The sequence below is a fragment of the Chinchilla lanigera genome, unplaced genomic scaffold, assembly GCF_000276665.1.
Source record: "Chinchilla lanigera isolate Chin_1 unplaced genomic scaffold, ChiLan1.0 scaffold00012, whole genome shotgun sequence".
Taxonomy (NCBI): Eukaryota; Metazoa; Chordata; class Mammalia; order Rodentia; family Chinchillidae; genus Chinchilla; species Chinchilla lanigera.
The window spans coordinates 22,441,299-22,453,115 of record NW_004955413.1 but is presented as its reverse complement, the minus strand read 5'-3'; the positions used below and the strand labels follow the sequence as shown (position 1 = coordinate 22,453,115).

At 43.7% G+C, this 11,817-nt stretch overlaps 1 protein-coding gene across 1 annotated transcript in view; it reads left to right on the top strand.

The window, feature by feature from the left end:
* The first annotated feature begins 2,344 nt into the window (after nt 1-2,344).
* The window catches only part of LOC102005923 (apolipoprotein L3-like), a 28,338-nt gene continuing 18,865 nt past the window's right edge, over nt 2,345-11,817 (top strand). The window contains exon 1 of the mRNA XM_005379647.2: nt 2,345-2,449. The gene's annotated coding sequence lies outside the window, so the exon portion shown is untranslated. The remainder of the gene's footprint in view (nt 2,450-11,817) is intronic.

Here is an 11,817-nt window from a genome sequence, read left to right as displayed (position 1 = left end):
CCACCCAAATGCCTCATCACCTGAGTAGTAATTCACTTCTTCTCAATATTCATTGATAATTGATTGGGTGCTTTCCATTCCTTCCTAGTTTTCACTGGGGCATTGGGTATTTCATGTACTGAGCCATGTACTGTTCAGTAATCCATCCACACTTCACCCCTGATCCCTGAGGATTGAAAGTCCATGGTGCTTTTGATGTAGTTTCACTGTGATGCTTGTGTTACTTGGGGTTCTTTTGGATGAGACACAGAAATGGAGTCTGACTCACAAAAACAGAACAGAAGATGCTTTGAAAGGAAATCGGGGTACGAAGAGGATTTTAAAAAGAAAAAGATCTACAAAAGCTACAGACAACAGGAACTAGAGTGGGTCCAACTTCAGGAAATCATGGCACTCCCTTGGAGGGTTGTGTATTACATGCTTAGATCCAAAAACCTTGAGTCTCTATCTTTTAGTAAGGATTCAAATTCTTAGGAGGCTGAAGAGCTTCAGGTTGGGTGACTGTGTTCTTGCACCAATCAGTCCAGGAACATGGAAAGGGAGATGAATGATAAAAACACAAACCCTGGGGTAAGGGAGTGTCAGATCAGGCAGCCACCTGAATCTGTGCCAAGGACAGTGAAGTCCCCGACTACCAGACACACATGTGCATCCTTCTTCGCCTGCAAATAAAAATGATTCTTCCTAACATTTCCTCTAAAATCTGGAAGGAGACATGTGTGACGACTCTAAGTATTCTTTTTCAAGGTGTCTAAATGTGAAAAACAGCTTATGTCTTGCCTTCTCATCTGAGTTTCTAGATGAAAACCATAGCTTCTCCCCTTCCATCAGTTTCCTTTAACCTTAAGTTAGATGACTTATCCCTTAAATACATCCAACTATTTACATCAGACTATTTATGTCTATGTCTTAGTTACTTTTCTCTCCTTGTTGAGACAAAATACCCAATGCCCAAAATGAAGGAAGGAAAGGTTTTTTTAGCTTACCATTTGTGGAGGTTTCAGTCCAGACTTGACTGGCTCCAAGGCAGAGTGGCACATGGCAGAGAGCAACAGTTTATGGCAGTGGAAGAGCAAAGCAATAAGAGCAAAAGGGAGGAGTGGCAGAGAAGAGCAAGCCTGTTTCCCTCCATTATTGTGAGCAGGCCACCCTCACCCGGGTGCAAGTAGCACTCACATAATCTCCATGCCCATCTTTTGCACAGGCTCAAGATGAATTCAAAGTAAGCACTCTGACACTCTGCTAAGTCACATAGTTAATCTTCTAAACTTCCCAAGTTGACATAATGAACAATACCCCAGGAGGGGAAGAGCATTTCCTTTTCACCCCAGGATGCAGAACTGCTGAGTCACTTAGCCAAACCTCTAGCCTGTCCAAGTTGACACAGTGTATCAACCATAACAGTCTATTGAAACTAGGAGAGATTAAGCTCATTCCAGAATCGTTTTAGAAGTCCAGTTAAGTGGAAGTGTGAATGCACTGCAAACCGCAGTATGTGGTTCCTGAGTAGTCACCCGCTGCCCCTCCCTCAAAAGTTGGGTGAGGGATGACCATAAGGTCACTTGAACATTGGCCCAAGATGGAACATCCCCAGTGGAAGGGTAAGGGCTGTGGTCCAGCCTTGTTTTACAGAGCTTCTGTGGCGCAGAAGCAGAAAAGTCCCCCAGCACTCCAGCTGCATGTCCTACTGACCTGGAAACAAAGTGATTTCTACCTGGTAGTGATTTCTACTGAACAAAGTGATTTCTACCTGGCAGCAAAGCTGTAAACCTTGGCCTCTCCCCCAAGGTGCCATGGAGTAGAGCAGGGGGCTGTGGACTCTGCTGGAGGATGTTGGAGGGACCCCAGAGGAAGCCATGCATGACAGCTCCAGGTGGGGAAGCAGGTACTCTTGGCAGAAGAATCCATAAGAACAAATGTCTAGATGCCACGTGGACACCACATTCCACAACAGCAGGAGACCAAGCATGTAGTAAGTGTGCAGAGCATGCAGGAGGCAACACTACTGCTGATGCTTCACAAGGGTGAGGCAGACATGCCAGGGGAAGGGGCAGAGAGGAAGGAGGTAGGTACAAGCCCATGATGGTATGGGGAGTAATCTGTGGCAGGTCCCACACTCTTCCAGTGGTGGATCATCCTTCTTGAAGACTATAGATGATCCCACAACTGGGTTGGGCTGGGCTGGGGCAGAGAATGTGGAATCTGAGCTTGTTGCTCTCAGTGGGTCAGCAAGGTGGGTGGGGTGAGGGTGGTGCCCAGCAGGCCATATTTGGGGTGTATAATCGTGCACTGCTCAGAAATTGTGACTTGCACTTTCCATATCTTGGGCCTGGCTCTGGCTGCTGGAGGATAACACTGGTCCCTATACAGCCCACAGCTGGTGACTGGATCCACACAGCTCAGGACGGCTGGGTCGCGTCCCAACGCAGAAGCAGGAGAAGGTCCCTTGGTAAGTTGAGGCTCCACCCGATCCTCATCCTCACAACCTCTCTGTCAGTCAAAGATTTTGTGTCCATTTTACAAATGAGCCCAAGAGCGTGTGGCTCAGTTAAGCAGAAACAGAGCCCGAGTTGGCACCCAAGTCTGTGCCTGCTCCCCTCCTCCTATAACTTAAGCTGAAGAGAAGAGAAGGAGCACACAGATGGGTCGCAAAGCTCCCTGGGCTCATGCAGCTGGGGCAAAGTGACACTGAGGCAGGGTGGACGTGGTCATGGCCACCCACTGGGAAATTTGGAGAAACCAAAGGCCATGGAGGAAGTCAGGGGCCCTAGAGTCCCCCTGTCCTTCTGGCCTGGTTACCTGCAGCCTGGCCTGCTTCGGAAGCCTGATGTGAGCAGTGTTTCTTTTGGATACAAAGAGGCCAGAGGTTGTCTCAGCACCATGTCTCTGAGGACCTGCGCTGTGCCAGGTCCTGTGGGGAAACTGAGGACCCGAGAGGAGACTCACCTGCCCAGGGTCCTGGGAAGGAGCCGAGCAGGTAGGTGTCAGGCCTGCACAGTCTGATCCTCTGCTCAGCTTGTGGAAGTGAGAGGAAGAAGATAAAGGCTATGCTGTATGTCCAGATGGGAATGGTGCCCAGACATAGGGACTCGAATTGGGAGGTTGCAGAATCACCTGGTGACCTCAGTGCCATCCTAAGATCACAGCGACGCCAATGACAACATATCAGGTAAGCTTCTGTGTTTATTGAAGCAGGATGCACCTAGAAACTTTTGAATTTAAAATTCCCTGTTGTGTTCCAATCCCAGCATAACAGGACCAATGGTGGGCCCCACTCTGTCCACCAGGAGCTGTGTGACACTGTCACTTCCCCTCTCGGAACCCCTCTGCTTTTAATCCTGAGGGACAGAGTTAGGGTCCCCTGCCCTGCTGAGCCCCCAGCCAGCTGCTGCCCATGTTACAGTGAGGTGGATGCAGTGCAGTGAGAGAGGACAGCAAGCACTGTGACCCCAGAGGCCACAGTGGCTGTGAAAAAGAGGAAAGTTGGGAAGGGGCTGCTGGCTTCTCAGTTCCAGAGAATGCTCTGCAGGGAATGTGGGGACACAGCTGTCACATCCCAGAAATGAGGAGCACTTAGTGTAAAAGTGGTGAAAGTTACAGTTCAAATGTTGGCAGCCAGGTACAACTTAAATCTCACATGCACCAAGGCACACACCCACGACACTCCCATGGGCTCGCCACACTGAGATCTGTGCAGCCAGATGTTTGCAGCATCTGTCTTACAGGCTCCAAGGGTGTTTCTGTGCGTGCCTCTTCTCATTCTGTACAAGGGTGGTCCAGAATTCCCTTGCAGGAGTAGATAACACTGTCTACTCCCTTATGGTTGGATAGTTAGTGATTTCCCTCCTTTGTTTCTTGTCTTTGGATTGTTCTTGGGGGTTTTTGGTTTTGGTTTTGGTTTCCTGTTTATTAGGTTTGGCTATTTAGTTGTTTGGCTGTTGTTTTGAGAAAAGGTCTTGCTCTGTAGCCCAGGCTGGCCTTGAACTCCTCCTCATCTTTCTGTTCCAAACCCTCTAATGCTAGAATCACAGGTAGGGGCTGCCATGCCCAGCTAAGATTTTCTCCTCTTTAGGATTAAAAACAAAAATGCTCTGAACACCAACCCCCTGCACTTGCACATTTTTTCTCTGTGTTCTATGACCTGGGCTAGATGTTCTATAACCTGGGCTGCATGACTGGGCCACATCTGAGGCACATTTCAAAGTCAGAAGGGAAATGCTGATTATGTTCCAAAATTCTGGAGCCTTTTAGCCCCCACCTTTGCCCTCCTTCCCATCATGGAAAATATTAAGGCTAGAGGAGCAGACCCAGACAAATAGATTGAAACTATTAAAATCGGGTAGAAGCACAAAACATGAAATCAGTAATGTAATGTGTGTAAAACTGGAGACACAGTCCTATCTGTTCTCTACCAGAAATAGCTGATGATGGAGACAGAACAAAAGCAAATGGAATAACTGAACTGGGAGGAAAGCTGAACCCGCTCTGCATCCTCAGAGGCCGGGGCCCTGTGTCTAGTAAATGCCTCCCACGCTGGGTTTGGGGCACCTGGGTGGAGGGTAGAAGTCAGCCTGGTTGGCAGTAGGAGCCCCAATGGAGATGGAAATGAGATGACAACAGGGCTCTTGCTGGGACACTCAGTCTATTGGGGAGCTACGTGCCCACAGAAGCATGATATGGACACAACCCAGGAGGGCGCCACATTCCAGAGGAGCATGGCAGTTCTTGGGGCAGCAAGTAGGCACAAGGTGGCGTGGGAGCTGGCCTTGCACAGAGGGGAAGGTGGGGAGGCATCCAGGGAAGGGCACAACCTAGCAAAGGCTTGGGTCAGGGGTTACAGACCATGATCTAGGCAGGAGTCTGGAGCCAGGTGTATGAGGGACACAAACATGTGAGGAAGGAGGAGCTAAGGGGAGCAGGAGCACCAGTTTACTGGGTTCAGAGACTTGAACTAGACCCTGGCGGATTTCTTCAAGGAGAATGTTGTCTTAACCCTTTCTTTCCTTCCCCAAGGAGAGTGCCTTGCAGTCACTGGGAGGGGGAGGCTGTGGTGAGCATCTCTTCTCCACCGCGGATAGGGAAAGGAGGGCTCCTTATCTAGGCTGTGCAGGTGGCCAGGACCAGAGCCAGGCAGGTGACACCTGGGCTTCTTCCCAACAGCTCACTGCTCTGCCCACAAACAGCCTTTCCAGGAACCTTTGCAGGCTGCAGGCTCAGCCACGAGGATGGCTCACTGTGTCCCTGTCAGGCAGGATGGAGCACTGTGCACATCAGCACATGGCTAAGGCCCAGGCGAGGGTCACTGAGCGCAAGAGTGACGTAGAAAGATGAGACCCTGGGTGCAGACTCTTTGCTATGTGGGGAGTCAACCAAAACCCTCTCGTTCTGCCTGCGCACTCTTGCTCTCTGGTTTGGCTCATGTCTGGTGGCCTCTAAATCCTGCTTGAATCCAGGGAAAAGCAGCATTCAAAACAGGAAGAATGTTGGAAGGGAAGCCATGAATCCTGTCACAGCCGTCCCTTAGAGCAGCAAGCCCCTTATAAGTCCCTCAGCTGACTTCCTCTTGTGTCTTGTGGTCATGACTGGGCCACATTCTCTTGTGTTACCAAGCCTAGGTCTGGAACCTCAAACCACAGAAAAAACAGCCTAAGAGAGAAGTGTTGGGGAGCAAAAAACACTTCATTCATTGACAAAAATATAAGAAGAAGCAGGAGTTCAGGCAGTCACAGGTATAGGACAGGAATAATGAGGGAGAGAGACAGACTGAAAAACGGGAAGACAATTTGGGCTATTTCAGGAAATGGATAGAGATTGTCCAGGAACTCAGGAAATGCCCCTTTTCGCTCCTTTCATGGTCTCATATTTCTGTTCAGGTTGGCTGGTGGAGATCTTTATCCATGAAGGAGAGGAAAGAGGCAAATGTAGGTCAAGTTAACCGTGGATTACAGTCCTGGATCGAAGATTTCTCAAATGATCCGCATGTTTATGTGCAGAGCTGAGTAGCATCTGACTCAGAAGTTAAGGCAGCATGTGGGGGCAGAGGCGACATGGGGTCAGAGATACCGTGCGTTTTCATCCCTTTTCAGTCACCCCCTGACATCTTCAGGCTCGGGTGGAAGCTCAGGGTTTCAGCAGAAGCAGACTGCAGGTCTGGAGTGTAGCCAGGCAGCCTCTATCCTCTTAACCCACATGGCAGGTGGGTTATCTAGAGAAAACCACTGGGAAACCATAATGCATTGGCCATTTTATAGTTAGTAATTTTTTGATATGAACTCAAGTTTTTTCACTGAAGCAGCTGAAATACTTTAAGCAGCTATTAAAAACATTAACAGGCAGATGAACAGACAAGAGAACATATAGAACATATAAAACATTTATATTAGTTACAAAAACTCTTCCTTTAATTTATTTTTTGTTTTAAAGTAAACAAACAATAAAAACAATGATACAGAATATTAAAGAAAGATAATAGGAGATTAACAATGGTTCATACGTTGCATGTTATTATCTTTACAGTACTTACTCAGATTACAAGATATAAGCGTGCATATTTGATCAAACAATATATGTATAAACTGGATTTTCAATGAATTAAAAGAATCAATAATATACATATCTTATTTATCTTTTGTATATATATTTTTTTCTTTTCCCTTCCTCTTTTTCTCCTTTCATCCATCCCTATCGTTTTTTGTTTTTGGGCAGTTTCTTTTCCTTTCACAAGATTTTGATTGTAGATTGTAGATCTTGGATCTTATTTAGCCTTTCAGTTTCTTACATTAGCAAGACCATATGGTGTTTACACATGCAAATTTGATTTATTTCATTTATAAGTATGGTCTCTAATTGCATCTATTTACTTATAAAAGCCTCTAGTTTACTCTTCTTTACAGCTGAGTAGTACTTCATTATATAAAAATATCACATCTTTTTTATCTATTTCTCAGTTGATGGGAATTTGGGTTGTTTCCAAGATTTAGCTATTACAAATCGGGCCGCTATAAACATAGGTGCACATATATCACTGTTATAATGTTTTCACTTCTTCTGGGAAAGTACTCAGAAGGGGAATAGCTGGGTTGGATGGGACCTCTAATCCAAGTTTTTTGAGGAATCTCCACATAGATTTTCACAATGGTTGTACCAGTCTACACTCCCACCAGCAGTGGAAACGGGTTCCTTTTTCCCACATGCCCTCCAGCATTTATTATTGGTTCATTTCTTGCTAATAGCCATTCTTTCTGAGGTGAGATGGAATCTCAGTGTCATTTTTATTTGCATTTCTCAAATGACCAATGATTTTGAACATTTTTTCATGTATTTATTTGCCATTTGTATTTCTTCATCTGAAAAGTGTGTATTCATCTCAGATACTTATTTTTGGATTGAGTCTTTGGTTGGGGGGGGTCTGATTTTTTTCAATTCTTTATATGTTCTAGAAAGAAGTCCTTTGCCTGAGGGACAGTTACCTAAAAATGTTATCCCACTCTGTGGGTTGTCTTGTTATGCTCTTGCGGATTGCTTTTGATGTGCAAAAGCTTTTTAATAAGATAAGATCCCAGTAGTTGATTCTTTAAAGTATTTCCTGTGCAGTTTTGGTTTTGTTCATGAAATCTGTGCCTACCCCTATGTCTTTAGGATTTCTAACTACTTTCTCTTCCAGTGGATTTAGTGTGTCTGTTTTAATATTTAAAAATTGGATCAGGGGCTGGGGATTTAGCTCAGCGGCAAAAGCACCTGCCTGGCAAGCGCAAGGTCATGAGTTCGGTTCCCGGTACCGGAGAAAAACAAAAAAAAATAAATAAATAAAAATTGGATCACTTTTAGACTTTATTTTAGTGCATGGTGATAGACATGGGTCTAGTTTTAGTCTTCAACATGTGGGCAGCCAGTTTCTCCAGCACCATTTATTAAAGAGGCTATGTTTCTTCCAGTGAATTTGTTCAGGCCCTTTGTCAAAGATAAGGTGGCTGCGTGCTTGTAGTTGTGTCTGCAACTTCTAATCTGTTCCACTAGTCCTCAAGTCTTTTTGGCCTGTACCATGCTGATTTTATCACAGTAGCTTTGTAGTATAATTTCATGTCAGGGATTGTGATACCCACTGCCTTGCCTCTGTTGCCCAGGATTGCCTTTGCTATTCTAGGTCTCTTATGCTTCCAGATGAATTTTGGGATGTTTTCCCTAGTTCTGTGAGGTATGTTAATGGTATTGAGATTGGGATTGCATTGAATCTGCACAGCATGTTGGCAGTATGGCAATTTTCACTATTTTGGTTCTTCCTATCCATGAGCAAGGGATATATTTCCGTTTTCTGGTATCCTTTTTGACATCCTTTTTCAGAGTACTGTGATTTTCAATATACACATCCTTTACTTCCTTTGTTAGATTGATTTCTAGGTGATTTTTTTGGTTGGTTTTTTGTTTTTGTTTTTTTTTTTTTGATGCTATTGTGAAAGGTGTCATTTCACTAATTCCCCTCTCAATGAGGTTGTTGTTTCTGTATAACAATGCTATTAATGTTTGAGTAGTGACTTTGTATCCAGCTATGCAACTGAATGTGGTTATTAACTCTAGGAGTCTTTTGGTGGAGTTTTGGAGGTCTTCTTTGAGAGTAACAAGTCATCTGTGAATAATGATAGGATAACTTCCTCCTTTCCTATGCTTATTCATTTTATTTCTCTCTTTTGTCTAATTGCTTTGGATGATGTTTTCAGAACTATATTGAACAGGAGTGGTGATAATGGACATCCTTGTCTTGTTCCTTATTTGAGAGTGAAAGCTTTCAGTTTTGTCCATTTAGTATGATGTTGGCTGTTGGTTTGTCATAAGTGCTTTTTATCAGATTGAGGTAAAGATCATCTATTCTGATTTTCTGGAGGATCTTTATCATGAATGAATGTTGGACTTTGTCAAAAGCTTTTTCTGCATCTATTGAGATGATCGTGTGATTTTTGTCTTTGGCTCTGTTCATATGGTATATTACATTTATTGATTTGCATATGCTGAAACGTCTCTGCATTCCTTGGATAAATCCCAACTGGTCATGGTATACAATCTTGATGTGTTGTTGAATTCTGTTGCTAATATAGATCTTATTGAGGATTTTTGCATCTATGTTCATTAGGGAGATTGGCCTATAGTTCTCTAGTTTGGGTGGGTGTTTGTCTGGTTTTGGAATCAGGGTAATAGTTGCCTCTAGGAATGAATTAGGGAGAATTGCTTTGCTTTCAATTTCATTAAAGAATCTGAGGAGTATTGGCATTAAGTCTTCTCTAAATTCCTTATACAATTCCGCAGTGAATCCATCAGGACCTGGACTTTTCTTTTGGGGTAAGTTTTAAATTACATTTTCAATCTCATTAACAGATATTGGGGTATAGAGAATTTTTTTATCTGCTTGTTTCAGCTTTGGTAATTTACGCATATCTAGGAACCTGTCCATTTCTTCTGTGTTTTCCAACCTATTAGAGTAAAGAGTTTCAAAGTAGATACTGATGATCTTCTGAATTTTCACAGAATCAGTAGTGATTTTACCCTTCTCATTTCTCAATGCATGAATTGGAGTCTATTCTCTCCTTTTTTGAAAGGTTGGCTAAAAGTTTATCAATTTTATTTATTCTTTCAAAGAACAAAGTCTTTGATTAATTCTTTGTATTGTTTTATTGGTCTCTATTGTGTGAATATCTGCTCTAATCTTCATTATTAACTCCCTTGCATGGGCTTTGTGTTCATCTGGCTCTTCTTTTTCTAGAAGCTTGAGCTGTAACATTAGGTTGTATATTTGTGCTCTTTCTGTTCCTCATTTAGCTCCACTGTTTTTTAACTCTATGGCAATTTTCTCCAACTTCTTGTTGTTGTTGTTGTTGTTGTTGTTGTACTCAGGAGCCAGGGCCTCACACCATAATCACTCTACCATAAAGCTACATCCTGGGCTGGGGATTTAGCTCAGCGGCAAAGCGCCTGCCTGGCAAGCGCAAGGTCGTGAGTTCGGTTCCTGGTACCGGAGAAAAAAAAAAAAAAAAAAAAAAAAAAAAAAAAAAAAAAGCTACATCCTCATCACTTTTTAGTTTTTCATTTTGACTCAGGATGTTGCTAAGTTGCCCTGGCTGGGCTGGAACTCACCATCCTCTTGCCACCTCCTTCAGAGTTGCTGGGATTACAGATATACTACCAAGCATGCTTGGATCATTGATTTTCCCTCAATCTCTTCCTAGAGTTGTTTATAAATCATCTTTTAATCCCCACGAGTTCTTTTTTCATATTCCATTATATTTCTCCCTTTCACTGTATCTTATTCTCACTTTTCAAAAATAACTTTATACGGCCAGGGATAACAGAGTAGCATAGCACCTGCCTGGCAAGCACAAGGTCCTGAGGTCAATTCCCAGTACCAAAAAAGAATGTATAAGCTCCCTACAGATGTGCTTTTGGGTTTAAAAAATTGTTCTTTGCCTTTAAAATTATTTTTCTCCATGTTGATGTCTTTGTCATTCACCTGACCTTAGGCTGTGCATTCATACTTAAGAGGGGCTCAGGCTTCCCTGCAGGGTGGTTGGAGACTCCCTCGATGCCAGATCACCAAGATATTTACTTCTGGGAACTTTCACTTCACTCATGTCATCTTCTATTTCTTCCCACATATGGTATAGACTCAAGGCGGCCATGAATATCCATATTCATCAGCTTTCCCACCCCTGGGACACAATAGCCAACACTCACCACCTAAGGGAGGAGGGGTTTAATCTGCCTTACACTTTCAACAGCTTTAGTCCATAAGTGGCTGGCCCCAAGACAGAAGCATCAGGGCAGAAGGGTGTGGCAGGACAAAGCTGCTTAGCTCATGGTGGTGAGGCCACAGAACAGGGAAACTGTGCCATAGAGGAAAGGGACCAGGGACTGCATATGCTACCCAAGGTCACACTTCCATGACCCACCAGGCACACCCAAAGTGTGCTTTACTTATCTTCAAAGCAGTTCTCAATTCAATCAAGTTAACAAGTCATGATTGACAGTCACAATACTCTGTAGGCTTGGGGCCAGTGAAGTTATGCCCTGCTTCTCATCCGGTCTCCTTGGAGGCTACTTTACATACCATTCCCAGCTCTGCTTCCTATGCGCTCCTTCAGGTATCACCTCCTATCTCTCTGCTTTATTCTTTCATCTGTTAGTGTCTCCCAAGTATTTGCTACAGGCTCCAGTCTCCTGTTGGCCTCACTCCACTCCTCATGGGCAGCAAGGTGAGGAGAAGTAGTGTGGGGGTTCCTGAGTGTCTCTGGCTGGGTTTATCATTTAGTAGGTTTCTGATCTTGAGCAGGTCACTTTCCATCTGTTTTTCAGTTTCTTCCTTTGTAAACAGGGATGTGAATGGTACACACTACAAAGGTTATTGGGAGAATACTGAGTTATTACTAATGAAGAATTAGAGCAATTACTGGTGCAGAGTGAAGCAGATAAATGTCAGTCATTGTCATCATTACCTACTATCACACTTAATAAGGGCCTTCACAGCATTTGATTTGAGTCTCAGGAGGAGTGATTAATAAACGCCCTCTTGTCTCTTTAAAATAATGCTGAAACATAATACCTATTTGCATTCTTTCCTCATTTTCCAAAACAAGAACACCCCAACAGACCTTAAGAAATTCCTTCTATGCAAAGACCTGTTTTTTTTTTTAAGACAACTGATAATTGATAGCAATGAAAACAATGGGCACTGTCATATACCACTTGTGTTTAAATGATATACCTTCTGAGCCAGCCATTCTAAACTTTTTTTTATTTTAAAGAATAAAAGAAGGATAACATAATAATAGGGGG